The sequence below is a fragment of the Caretta caretta genome, chromosome 9 (genome assembly GCF_965140235.1).
Source record: "Caretta caretta isolate rCarCar2 chromosome 9, rCarCar1.hap1, whole genome shotgun sequence".
Taxonomy (NCBI): Eukaryota; Metazoa; Chordata; order Testudines; family Cheloniidae; genus Caretta; species Caretta caretta.
In genome coordinates this window covers 60,714,842-60,727,832 of record NC_134214.1, presented here as the reverse complement: position 1 = coordinate 60,727,832, position 12,991 = coordinate 60,714,842, and positions in this window count along the sequence as shown.

The following is a 12,991-nucleotide window of genomic DNA, read 5'->3' as shown; positions in this document are numbered from 1 at the left end:
GAGCACTGGGGCTCATGGATTGCACACACCAGTCTGCTGGGGATTGGTTTAGAATCATAGAATATCAGGGTTGGAAGGGACCTCAGGAGGTCATCTAGTCCAACCCTGTGCTCAAAACAGGACCAATCCCCCAAAGGGCCCCCTCAGGGATTGAACTCACAACCCTGAGTTTAGCAGGCCAATGCTCAAACCACTGAGCTATCCCTCTCCCCTTCACCACCCTCCTAGTGAAAAAGTTTTTCCTAATATCCAACCTAAACCTCCTCCACTGCAACTTGAGACCATTACTCCTTGTTCTGTCATCTGGTACCACTGAGAACAGTCTAGATCCATCCTCTTTGGAACACCCTTTCAGGTAGTTGAAAGCAGCTATCAAATCCCCCCTCATTCTTCTCTTCTGCAGACTAAACAATCCCAGTTCCCTCAGCCTCTCCTCATAAGTCATGTGCTCCAGCCCCCTAATCATTTTTGTTGCCCTCCACTGGACTCTTTCCAATTCTTCCACATCCTTCTTGTAGTGTGGGGCCCAAAACTGGACACAGTACTCCAGATGAGGCCTACCCAATGTCGAATAGAGGAGAACGATCATGTCCCTCAATCTGCTGGCAATGCCCCTACTTATACAGCCCAAAATGCCATTAGCTTTCTTGGCAACAAGGACACACCGACTCATATCCAGCTTCTCATCCACTGTAACCCCTAGATCCTTTTCTGCAGAACTGCTGCCTAGCCATTCGGTCCCTAGTCTGTAGCAATGCATGGGATTCTTCCATCCTAAGTGCAGGACTCTGCACTAGTCCTTGTTGAACCTCATCAGGTTTGTCCCACAACAGCTTCTGCAGGTGAAGGAATGCTGTGTGGGGTCTGGGCTGGGAGCTCCTCAGGGATGGGGCTTGTCACCAGAGCTGCCCAGGAAGCACCACGCACCCCTGGGTGCGCTGGAATGAGGGCGGCTCAGACACAAGGGGCAGAGATGTTGGGTGAGAAGGTGACATTTGTATATGGTGCACGCTCAGAATAGTGTATGGGGCTGTTGGCCCTTCACTGGAACTTGGTGGGGTTTTGGTTGTCCTCTCCCAATGCCAGCAGAAAGGGGAAGGGCCGAAGAGGAGCCAGAACTGTCAGGTCCCAGGGCCAATGGGGAGAAGCCAGGACTCCAATTCAGCTGGATTGACCGGGCAGGCAGGCCAATGAGGGAGTCGAGAGTTGAGGGCTTGTCCTCCGTATGAGTTGGGGCTGCCAGGGCAGGGTAAGGCAGAGCCGGGGGGAGGGGCATGCAGCAGCCTGAGCTGCAGCTGGAACCAGTGGCGCATTGCAGCAGTGGTGGTGGGGTGACTCCCACTGACGCAGCAGAGTTGTGTGCATCAGTCTAGGGGGCAGGGGCGAGATGGGGCCTTTCCCAGCATCTGTCAGGAGGGCATCACGGGCCGGCCCCAGAGGGGGATGTGGCCAGTCGAGGGCATCATGTGCCAGGCCCAGAGAGGGACGTGGCCAGTCTGGGGCTGGCACGTGATGCCCTTGAGGGGGATGTGGCCTGACAGGAGGCCAGAACCGAAGGTGGTGAACGGGTTCTTTCCCAAACCCATCGTGAGCAGCATCACAGCAGTGTGTCCAGGTCCAGGAAGAAGACACTGGACTCATAAATGTGTTGTAAGTCTAAAGTTTATTTCGCTTTAGAGACTGCTTCCCTGGTTGTTTCCTCCCCGTGCTGATCCTGTGAAGGGTTCTTTAACACACAAAGAAACAGTGTATGTTTAAGGGAATTGCAGGGCTCATGGGTTAGAAGGGTAAGAGGTGAGTTAGGAGTATCCTGGAGTTGGGGCATCCTTGTCTGTGCCTCGAGTTGCCCATGGAAAGATTTAGGTAAATACCTGGGAACCCCTGGGTTCAGTCGTCCCTGTGTGTGTGAGTCCTGTTCATGCAGGGCTGGAGGGAAAGTCAAGGTGGACAATACCAGCGTGACGTGAATCGGGGCAGGGACTCAGAGCCTTGTGTCACTCAGTTCAGCTGGGGTTCTGTGTACAGAGAAATTCCCCTACTAAGGTGGGACAAACCTCCTGCCTACAACAGTAACAGGGAATGGGTTCCATAATCAAGGGTCCTCTTTATCAAACACTCTGCTTCCCTTTCTCCCCAGATCATGAACAGGACAGACCAAGTGACCTCCCAGTCCAGCTAGGTGTTCCCATGGACAGCAGGAGATCAGTGTAGTATATATACTGTGTTCCAGCTCTCCAGATCTTGCAGCTAAGTAAAATAACTTGTGACACTTCATTGGAAGCCAGGGAAGGTTTTTAGACTGGGATTGATGTGTTGGGCACTTTCAGTGAGCCCAATTCTAGTAATAAGATGATTGAGAAATTCAGGAAATACTAATGCAGCAAAAATGCAGCAAACCAGCTTTGGAAAACAGCAATTTATAAGTCCCCCTCACTATTCAACAGCCTCAGCCTGGAGACTGTCCCTCCTAGGTGATAAAATGATGCTTCAGTAATAGATCAAAGATACATCTGTATATTCATCATTGACAGCACCTACGGCTGCTAGTGGAGGGAATGGATAATGATTTGCCAAATGAAAGGTCCCCCAACAACAGCTGAGAGTCAATCAAATCTCCTCTTCTGCCAATGGCTCTATTTCAGTGGTTCTCAAACTTTTGTATTGGTGACTCCTTTTGCACAGCAAGTCTCTGAGTGTGACCCCACCCTTATAAATTAAAAACACTTTAAAAAATATTTAACGCTATTATAAATGCTGGAGGGGAAGTGCGATTTGGGGTGGAAGCTGATAGCTCATAACCCCCACGTAATAACCTTGTGACCCCCCCAAGGGGTCACAACCCCCAGTTTGAGAACCCCTGTTCTATTTCATGACATCAAGCAACAGCTGGTGCGCAAGGTTTTGGAAGTCATCTGTCAAAACTGGACCTGTAGCTAGTGTAACTGGACGGAAGGGACCAGACCCCAGTCTGACTGAGCTCATGGCTGTGTGGGATCCCACTGCCCATCTCTGACCAGGGGCCTGTTGTCTGCAGAGTTGCTGTAGCCATGTTTGTTCCAGGATATTAGAGACTCAAGTGTGCAGCAGCTTTTTTTGTATCTGTGCAGCATGGTCTCATGATTGGAGCATTGGCTGGAAAGCCAGGGGAACTGAGTTCTAGCCCTGACTTTGTCACTTCATCACAATCTGACCTTGGGCAAGTCTTTGTACCCCAGTTTCTCTATTTGTAAGCAACAGAGCCCTTTGTAAAGTGCTCTCTCTGTGGTGAGAACATGCCCCATGGTACCTGCAGGCTCCTTCCCTCTGTGTTTGGACCTACAGCCATGGGTCTATAGATACCTCCATATTCAGACCTGGCACCTGGAACTCCACAGAAATACCTGGGTATGTCAGTCTCTGGGTAGATGTGTAGAACGAACTTTTATTGAACGGTTGGTGCAAAGCCAGAAAACCAAGAAATAAAACTGAGTGCTTCAAAGGGTGCCAGTTTTTGAAGCATGGAAGCAAGTGCTAAGATCAGTGGAGCTCCGGGTCCCCCTTTCCAACAGAATGGGCTAGTGAGGCAAGCCGGGCTGATACAGGAAAGAGAGATATTTTGATAGACTTTGACTTATTCCAGGCAGGTAATGTACTACACTCTTTGGTCTGGGCCATGCCTAAAATTTAGGTCAACCTAAAGAATTTCACACCCTGTGCAACATTGTTAGGTTGACTTAGCCCCCAGCGTAGACGTGCCGACCGCCTCTTGGAGAGGTGGATTAACTACATCAATGGAAAAACTCCTTCCGCTGATGCAGGAAGAGTCTACACTGTGGTGCCATAGGTGTGCCGCTGTAGCAGCTGTATTATAGCCATGCCCTCAGTTAGACCAGGAGATACCGATGGCACAGGCAGGTGCCCTGCAGCAACAGAGAATTCTGGTTGTTTGCTGTTTGGCAATCTCAGGTTCCCTGAATTTGCTCCTTTGGGGAGACGTTGGTGGAGTTTCTCTCTAGGGCTCAGGGGAGCTGCTTCTTGATGCTTCCATATGCAAAACTTGAAACACATTTTTGTCTAATTGCATCTAAACTCTGATGTAATTTTCTGTTGTTCGATTTGATTATACTTGATTTCGCTTTGTCTGATTTGATCTCTCTCTTTGATTGTGTTGTTATGAAGTGCCATGTGAGCCACACAAATATTGCCATCTACTTGTGGTGAAAAAAAATGTAATGGCAAGAACCCAGAAGTCCCTGCAGACACTGGATATTTCAGTCCTAAGCAGATCTCTGCCAAGTTCACCCCATTCAAAGAACAAATATAATTAACCCATGCAAGAATTCATGGTGCAATGTGTTAGCAAAACCTTTTACTGCAAGTAAGGAAAGTGTGTGTGTTGGGAGAGAGGAGCAGTGAAATTAGGTTGAACGTTTCACAGGTCTTCTGTCCACCTGAGCTTCTGCATAGTTCCTCCCAAATGACATGACTCCTTCGCCTTGCTCCCAGTGCCAGCACCATCCTCCCAACAGAATCTGGGCTTCCTGATCCCCTCTCCCTCAACAGGTCCTAAAACTTCTTCGACACTCAACAGCTCCCACCCTTTTTCTGCGAAAGATTTGAGTGGATGGAATAATTTGTAACCAAGAATTTATTTGCTGTATTTCACGTCGTCCTGTACACCACCTGTCCATGAGCAGAGTGAGAAAGCATTTGTTCTAAACTGACTCCATAATTTCTTTGAAAAATTCTTGATCTGTGGCATGTTTGTGACGTGGTATTCAAAATGGGAGCTATTTTGATTGCACCTGCAGGTCACATCGGCCGTTGCTGTTCCCCGATTGGATCAAGGTGATTCTTCAGGTACACACTGGAAGTGTGATTTCCAGCTTGGGTAGACGTACATGGGCTAGCTTTGATGGAGTTAGCACACTAAAAATAGCTGCAGTAATGCAGGCAGGAGGGTGGACTAGCCACCGGCATGCAGTCCTGCTCAGGAACCGAGGTTTGTACTCAGGCCACTAGCCCCTCCCGGCACCTGTGCAACTAAACTTCTATTTTTAGCACGCGAGGTTGATCAGTTGTACTCCAAGCTAAGGGAGATAAGCTTCTTCTCCAGCGAAAGGAACAGAACTGACCCAACTCACATTCTATTAGAAAGCAAAGATGGCAGCCCTGTGACGCACGCTGGTCCCGGCTGACAGCAGCCCTGCTGCTCTTCTCACTCCCTTGTCAGTCTGGGTCTGAGGCCTTGTCTTCACTTCTGTTTGTAGCAAGGGTCAGGGGAGAGGAGATGTCGTCTGGGTAGGAGGCAGGAGTTGAGGACAAAAGGGGTCAGAGTCAAGGAAGAGGAGGCTGGGCAAGGGAAGGAGGCGGGGTCAGGGAGGAGGAGGTGGGCTCAGGGAGGAAGAAGGCAGTTCAGAACCCTTTCTGAGACTAGCACAGGTGGTTGGGGCCCACGTCCTTGGTGCAGATTCAGCCTGGTTTTTTTCTTCTGTCCCAGTTCCCCATCCCCACTAGATACAAGGAAAAGGTAAACAATGGCCACATGCACATGGAGAAGCCCCTTTTATTGACAGAGCTGGTCTGTGATTCTTATAACTCAGGCAAGCTGTTCTTGAGGATAAGCACAGGCCCATACTGTGGATAGGTAGAGCAGGTAAAGGACTGAGTCCTGGGATCTAATTTACCCCATCCCCTCAAGCCCCCTGCCGTTCAAAGGAGATTTAAAAGAACTCCTCATCTATTTCTGAGCTTCTTTACAAGTCTCACCTTTGCCACAAATGCCATCTGGGCCTCATCATCAGCATCTCCAATTGTGCAGGAAAGACGCTTATATGCATCTGAAGCCATAGTGGAAAAAAACAACACCTCCTTTCCCATTGAATAGACCCCAGCAGGCTTGGTGCAGAGCTGTCAGTTACATTTCTCCCTGTTCTTTGGGGCACACCAGTGGCTGCCGGCAGCGAGCAGCATGCAAAGGTCTGTGTGGTTCAGTATATAATACCTATATATTGATCTTTGCTGAGGATTTTCTCTTTACTTTTTACAAGTCCTTGTTGCATGTGATTATTATTGACATGTATTATGTATATTACGGTAGTGCCTGGAGGCTCCCATAGGAAAAGGGCCCCATTGCGCTGGGTGCTGTACAAACATACAGAAGAAACTCAGAGATTTGGTAGGTAAGGTCCCATGGGAAGAAAATCGAAGGGAAAAAGGAGTTCCGCACAGCTGGCAGTTTCTCAAGGAAACAATATTAAAGGCCTAACTGCAAATTATCCTGATTTGAAGGAAAGATCGAAAGAATAGCAAGAGGCCAGTATGCCTCCATCAAGAGCTTTTTAATGACCTGCAATCAGAAAGGAATCCTACAAAAAGTGGAAACGTGGACAAATTGCTAAGGAGGATACAAAAGAATGGCATAGGCATGTAGGAACAAAATCAGAAAGGCTAAGGTACAAAATGAGTTACACCTAGCAAGAGACATAAATGGCAAGAGGTTCTTTAAAAACATTAGGAATAAGAGAAAAGAATGTGTCGGTCCAGCAGGGAAGGAGAGCTAATAACAGATGACATCAAGAAATCTGAGGTGTTTTGTGCCTGTTTTGCTTCAGTCTTCACTAAACAGGATAATGGTGATCAGATACTCAAAACAATTAATATAAACAACAAGGAGGAAGCAAGGCAAGCCAAAAAAGGGGAAAAACAGGTTAAAATATTTAGGTACATTAGATATATTCAAGCCAGCAGGGCCAGATGAAATTCACCTTATTGTACTTAAGGAATTAGCTGAAGCAACCTCAGAACCATTGTCCATCCTCCATGAGTTCTCAAAGAGAGTTGCTAAGGACCCAAAAGACAGCAGAAGTGCAAACTTAATTCCTATCTTTAAAAGGAGAAACAAAGGACCCAGACAATTATAGTGGATCATAAATTGAATATGAGTCAACAATGAGATGAAGTTGTGAAAAAGGCTAATATCATTCTGGTTTGTCTTAACAGGAGTGTCGTATGTAAGACATGGGAGGTAATTGTCCTGCTCTACTCAACACTGGTGAGTCCTCAACTGGAGTATTGTGTCCAATTGTAGGTGCCGCACTTTACGGAAGATGTGGACAAATTGGAGAGAATCCAGAGGAGAGCAACAAAATAAGAAAAGCTTAAGAAAACCTGACCTATAAGGAAAAGTTTTAAAAAAGGGCATATTTAGTCTTGAGAAAAGAGGACTGAAGGGGACCTGATCACAATCTTCAAATCTGTTGAGGGCTAATATAAAGAGGATGGTGATCTATTGTAAATAAGGAAGTGTTATTTACTCCTTCTCCGAACACAAGGACTAGGGGTCACCAAATAAAATTAATAGGCAGCAGGTTTAAAACAAACAAAAGGAAGTATTTCTTCACACAACACACAATCAACCTGTGGAACTCTTTGCCAGAGGATGTTGTGAAGGCCAAGACTATAACAGGTTTCAAACAAGAATTAGATAAATTCATGGAGTACAGATCTATCAATGGCTATTAGCCAGGATGGTCAGGAATGGTGTCCCTAGCCTCTGTTTGCCAGAAGCTGGGAATGGGCGACAGGGCATGGATCATAAGATGATTACCTGTTCTGTTCATTCCCTCTGGAGCACCTGGCATTGGCCACTGTCAGAAGACTTGATACTGGGCTAAATGGACCTTTGGTCTGACCCAGTATGGCTGTTCTTACGTTCTCCCTGTCCATGAAAGGACAAGAAGTAATGGGTTTAATCTGCAGCAAGGGAGATTTCCAACTGTTAGGATACTCAAGCTCTGGAACAGGCTTCCAAGGCAGGTTGTGGAATCCCCATCATTAGAGTTTTTTCAGAACAGGTTGGACAAACACCTGTCAGGGATGGTCTAGGTTTACTTGGTCCTGCCTCAGCGCAGGGGGCTAGACTTGATGACTTTTGAGGGTCCTTCCAGCCCTACAGTTGTATGATTCCATGATTTTACAGACATCACATTGGTCTGTGCCCCACTATCAATTTTAAAACTCACCTTTTTTGTGATAATTAACGAGCAAATCCACATTTCTCTCATGCTTGGGAGGCTCAGTACTCGGCATATGAAGGAACAGATCTTGCGAATGCTCATCTGTTTCTGTGAGGGTAAAATCTGTTTTCCCTGGGGTCTTTTTCTTTCCAGAGTTGCACATTTTGGCAAAATGTCATTGTGTTGCCACATCTTCGGCATTCTAGCCCATATGCAGGACAGTTCCTGACAGTATGGCTACAGCTTCATTCAGAACAACGGTTGGTTGCCTCTGACTGCTCTTTTTTCACTGTTGATGGCAGGCTTTTATAGCAGCAGGACACCCTCCCATCCATGACTGCATGTCTGGGTGGGTACTAAAGGTGCGCTTATGCTGCCATGTGTGCATGTGTTTTTCCATTTCACCCAACTCTTTCACGGGTTTGCAGTCAGTTCATCTGCATGACATATGTCCACAGCACATGCAAACCTTAAATTAGTCTCCCTCAACGAGACTTGCCCTGAGTCTGACACAATACCACACACAATGCTGTCTTTAATGAGCGAGTCACACAAGTTCTTCAAATTTGCAAGCTTATACTGCCCCTTTTAAATCAATCACATATTGGTCTATATTTTTCCCATGTGTTTGACTTCTGGTGAAAAGTTTGTGCCTTTCATACGTGACATTTCCTTGTGATGTTCAACATGCTTCAAAATTATTCTTCAAGATCTGGATTTTTTCTTTATCTGCTGCAGTATCAGACTGAAAAGTATTAAATACCTCACTTGCTTCCTTACCTGCTACACGAAGAAATAACGCTTGTTTGTGGCCACTCACCCTTTCTGTCTGACCCACTTGCAATGCTGTATAGCTCAAAGCCTTGCTTTCACTTTCTCTTGTTTTCTGCTGTGGTTCCTGCAAACATTAACTTTCCTGGAGACGTTAGTGGGTCTGGTTTTTGTTTGGTGGTGAGTTTTTTATTTTTTGGTGTCAAATAAGGTTGATTTTACTATTATCTTACTTTTAGTTTTATTCTGACACCAAGTAATAGCTGTTCCAACTTGCTATCATAGAATAAAAGATATTGGAGATGTTTTAAATAACAGCGAACACTTTATTTAACTTGGTCCTGAGAACTTGACATTCCTGGCTTGACTGGCTGGCTCCATGAGCCCATAGCAATCCTTCTTCTGATAAGGTTCACTACATAATAATTCGCCTCATGGGTGGCACGTGACGCCTCCATTTGGGGAAGGTTGACACACCTAGATTGTGGCCCCCGCCACTGCTTGGCCTCCTCCGACCAAAGCCCTGCCCACGCTCCACCCCGGCCCCGCTCAGACCCTCCCGTCTGCCTCTCATGCCACTTCCCCCCCAAGGCCTCCCCCACCTGCTGCTCACACCTCTTCCCCTGAGGGCTCCTCCACAGTTGTGTGCATGCCTCTTTGCCCCCTCCCACACCCTGCCCACCAACCACTTGTGCCTCTTTGCCCTTCCTCTAGCCCCTGCCCCCGCCCCGGGCTACCTGCCTGCCTGCTCGCCGCTTGTGCACGTTTCTTCACAGCCTCCCCCGAGGCCCCCATGCACATAAGAACATAAGAAAGGCCATACTGAGTCAGACCAAAGGTCCATCCAGCCCAGTATCCTGTCTACGGACAGTGGCTAATGCCAGGTGCCCCAGAGGGAGTGAACATAACAGGTAATGATCTAGTGATCTCTCTCCTGCCATCCATCTCCACCCTCTGACAAACAGAGGCTAGGGACACCATTCCTTACTCGTCCTGGGTAATAGCATTTAATGGACTTAACCTCCATGAATTTATCCAGTTCTCTTTTAAACTGGATAAATTGGAGCAGGGATGTGAAGAGGCGGAGGGAGGACGGAGCCTCAGGGGGAAGAGGCTTAGTGGAGGACTCCAAAGGCAGTGGGCCTGTTGTTTGGGGAGGCTTAGCCTCCCCGGGCCTCTTATACCCACTGCCCATGATTCCCCTCCATTCAACACTGTGGGTAACTTTGGTTCCCACTGCAAAGTTCCTACTGTTGATACAGTCCAGTGAAATCTAGTGGCTAGTGCAGGGGATCGCCTCTCACACACTGCACAGTGAGACTTCGAGACAGAAGCCACTGAGCTGAGTATGGGAAGTTATTGGTAACAGGGAGATTTGGTCCCCAAACCTTCTGCAAGTTTTTAGCCATGGGTTGAGTTTTCAGTCCATCTTGACTGACCAAGACGCACTCCTCTTCCCTCATTCTTTTCATGCAGTTATGAGAATGCACTAAGAAGGATGATCAGGACGGACAATCTGTCTCTTATGAGTATCTCCCTGAAGAACAAGTATAACATGAATGCCTTTCATGGTATTAAGGTCCTAAGTCAATTCCTTATCGCACTCTCAATTTCCGTTCCCATAATACGTCACAGCCTTCAGCTCCAAGATGGAGTTGGCACCTCACAATTATTTGGAGTCCCCAGAATTTATCTGTCATTGCTACATCCCTTTCATTGGCATGGTGAGTAACATCCATTTTTTTTCTCTTTTACAGAGCTGTTGCGTGGAGACAGAACGGCCTTCAGCAAACCCTGGAATGAAGGGTGCAATGGAGCTTGAAGGGATGCGGGTAAAAGAATAGAGTTTGCTTTCCTCTATTTTTATGCATGTTTCCTCTGCAAACAGATTTTCTTCCATGCAAAGGAGCAGATGGGAGGACTCTCAGTCCAGGGCAGAGCTGTCTGCAGGCTCACTGAGGCACTCCAAAGCAGCAGCAGGAAGCAAAGTCTGCTCCACAGCATAAGCTGCTTTCTCTGCTCTTTCTGGAATTGGGGGAACAGATTTGGAGACAGCCGCTGACTGTCGGAGCTCCTGGCTGCTCATCTGCCCAGTCTCCCAGTTCACCCACACCCCTGCTTTGTAAAAGTCACAAGGGGATGTTTTCAGAATAAATGGACAAACAGAAGCAGGGAGATTGCTCCTACATCAGTATTTTTACAGCTTCCCCAGGAGGCTTCCCAGACACCACGTCTGACAAACAGCACATTTGTTGGCAGTTTTCTGAAAGTAGCTGCATTGTCACAAGGTTTGCTGCTTCATCTGAAATGGATTAATCATGAGGGCGGACCAGGAAGGGGGTGTTATCAGTGACCTGCAGCTACCTCCACTACACTGATTTATTCACTCTTCGGATTTATAAAAGGAGTTCATCAAAGGCCTCTGGACACACAGGCCACTGCAACACACATATCAACTGCAAACCAGCACTGTGCCAGTGTCCAGAATAAGCCTCCCTCAAGAACAAACACAGCTCCTCACCTGCAGCATCTTGCACTGCCCTTGGAAGGCCAACAAACAGAGGTTTGGCAGAGCAGCAGGGAAGTGAATTCCAGCAACAAGGGCTCTCTGCTGAGAGTGCCCAGGCCACAGCCCCCTGACTCCTCTGGGCACAGTCAGCAGAACCCCAGTTGATTTCACTGATGGGAACGTTCATAGAAAAGCAAAAAGAAAAGGAGTATTTGTGGCACCTAGAAAAGCAAGCCACTCCAAGGCCAAGTAGGGCTTCACAGATGAAAGTGAAAACATGGATTCAAATGCCAAGTAGCCTGCAGTTGTATATGCATAGATTCCAAGATGGGAAGGGACCACCATGATAAACTTCTCCCAAATAATTCCTAGAGCAGATCTTTTAGAAAAACATCCAGTCTTGATTTAAAAATTGTTCATGATGGGGAATCCACCACGACTCTTGGTAAGTTGTTCCAATGGTTAATTACCCTCATAGGCAATAAGGCATGCATTTTTAACAGTTTGAATTTGTCTAGCTTCATTTTCTACCCATTGGATCATACTATATCTTTCTTTGCTAGATTGTTGAGCCCACTATGAAATATTTGTTCCCCAGGTGGATACATAAAGACTGTAATCAAGTCATCCCTTTACCTTCTCCTTTTTAGGCTAAATAGATTGAGCTCTTTGTTTGTTTATTATTATTTATTTGTTGTGTGCAATCTGGTCAAGCCAAACCACAGCGTTCTTATCAACGATGTTGAAGGCACAAAGACCTCCAGGAAGTGGAGTCATTTTACAATATGTGTCATGATTTGTGGCTGTATAACATTGACATAGTGCACTGTCTCTAAAACACCACTGAAATTCCACTGCAGCACAAATTCCATGTCCAGTACAAAACCGGTTCAGAAGCGTAGCAAAGCTCATGATGAAACTGTGATATGCCACATCTACCGTTAATTAAAGACTTGTTTAATCCATCACATAGTCATCTGGCCTCATGGCCCCCATTGTGGATTGAGCTCTGAGTCTATGACTATTAGGCAGGTTTTCTAATCCTTTAATTATTCCTGTGGCTCCTTTCTGACCCCTCTCCAATTTATCAACATTCTTTCTGAGTTGTGGGCCCCAAAATTGGACACAGTATTTCAGCAGTGATTGCACCAGTGCCAAATACAGAAATAAAGTAATCTTCTGTACTCCTACTTGAAATTCCCTGTTCATGTATCCCAGGCTGGCATTAGCTCTTTTGGCCACAGCATCAAACTGGGAGCTCATTTTTCAGCTAATTATCTGACACGACCCTCAAACTTTTTACAGAGTCCCTGCATTCCAGGACAGAGTCCCCCACCCTGTAAGTATGACCAACACTCTTTGTTCCGTGATGTATAAATTTACATTGAGCCACATTGTTCGGCTGCACCCTGTTTACCAAGCCATCCGGATCATTCTGTATCAGTGACCTGTCCTTTTCATTATTTACTACTCCCCCAATGTTTGTGCCATCTGCAAACTTTATCTCTGAGCAGCTAGCACCACCCAGTAGGCAAACAGCCACCTTCTGCACTGGCTGGAGCTTCTGGATAGTCTTTGTGTGTAGTCCTAGTGGAACAAAGTCCAGCAATGCAGGCTGGAAGTCACAAAGGTAACTGGCAAGTTCCTTGCATCTACTTGCCAACCAGTGATGAGAAAGACACTCCTGGCTGCAGGAACCACCTGCAATTCCACT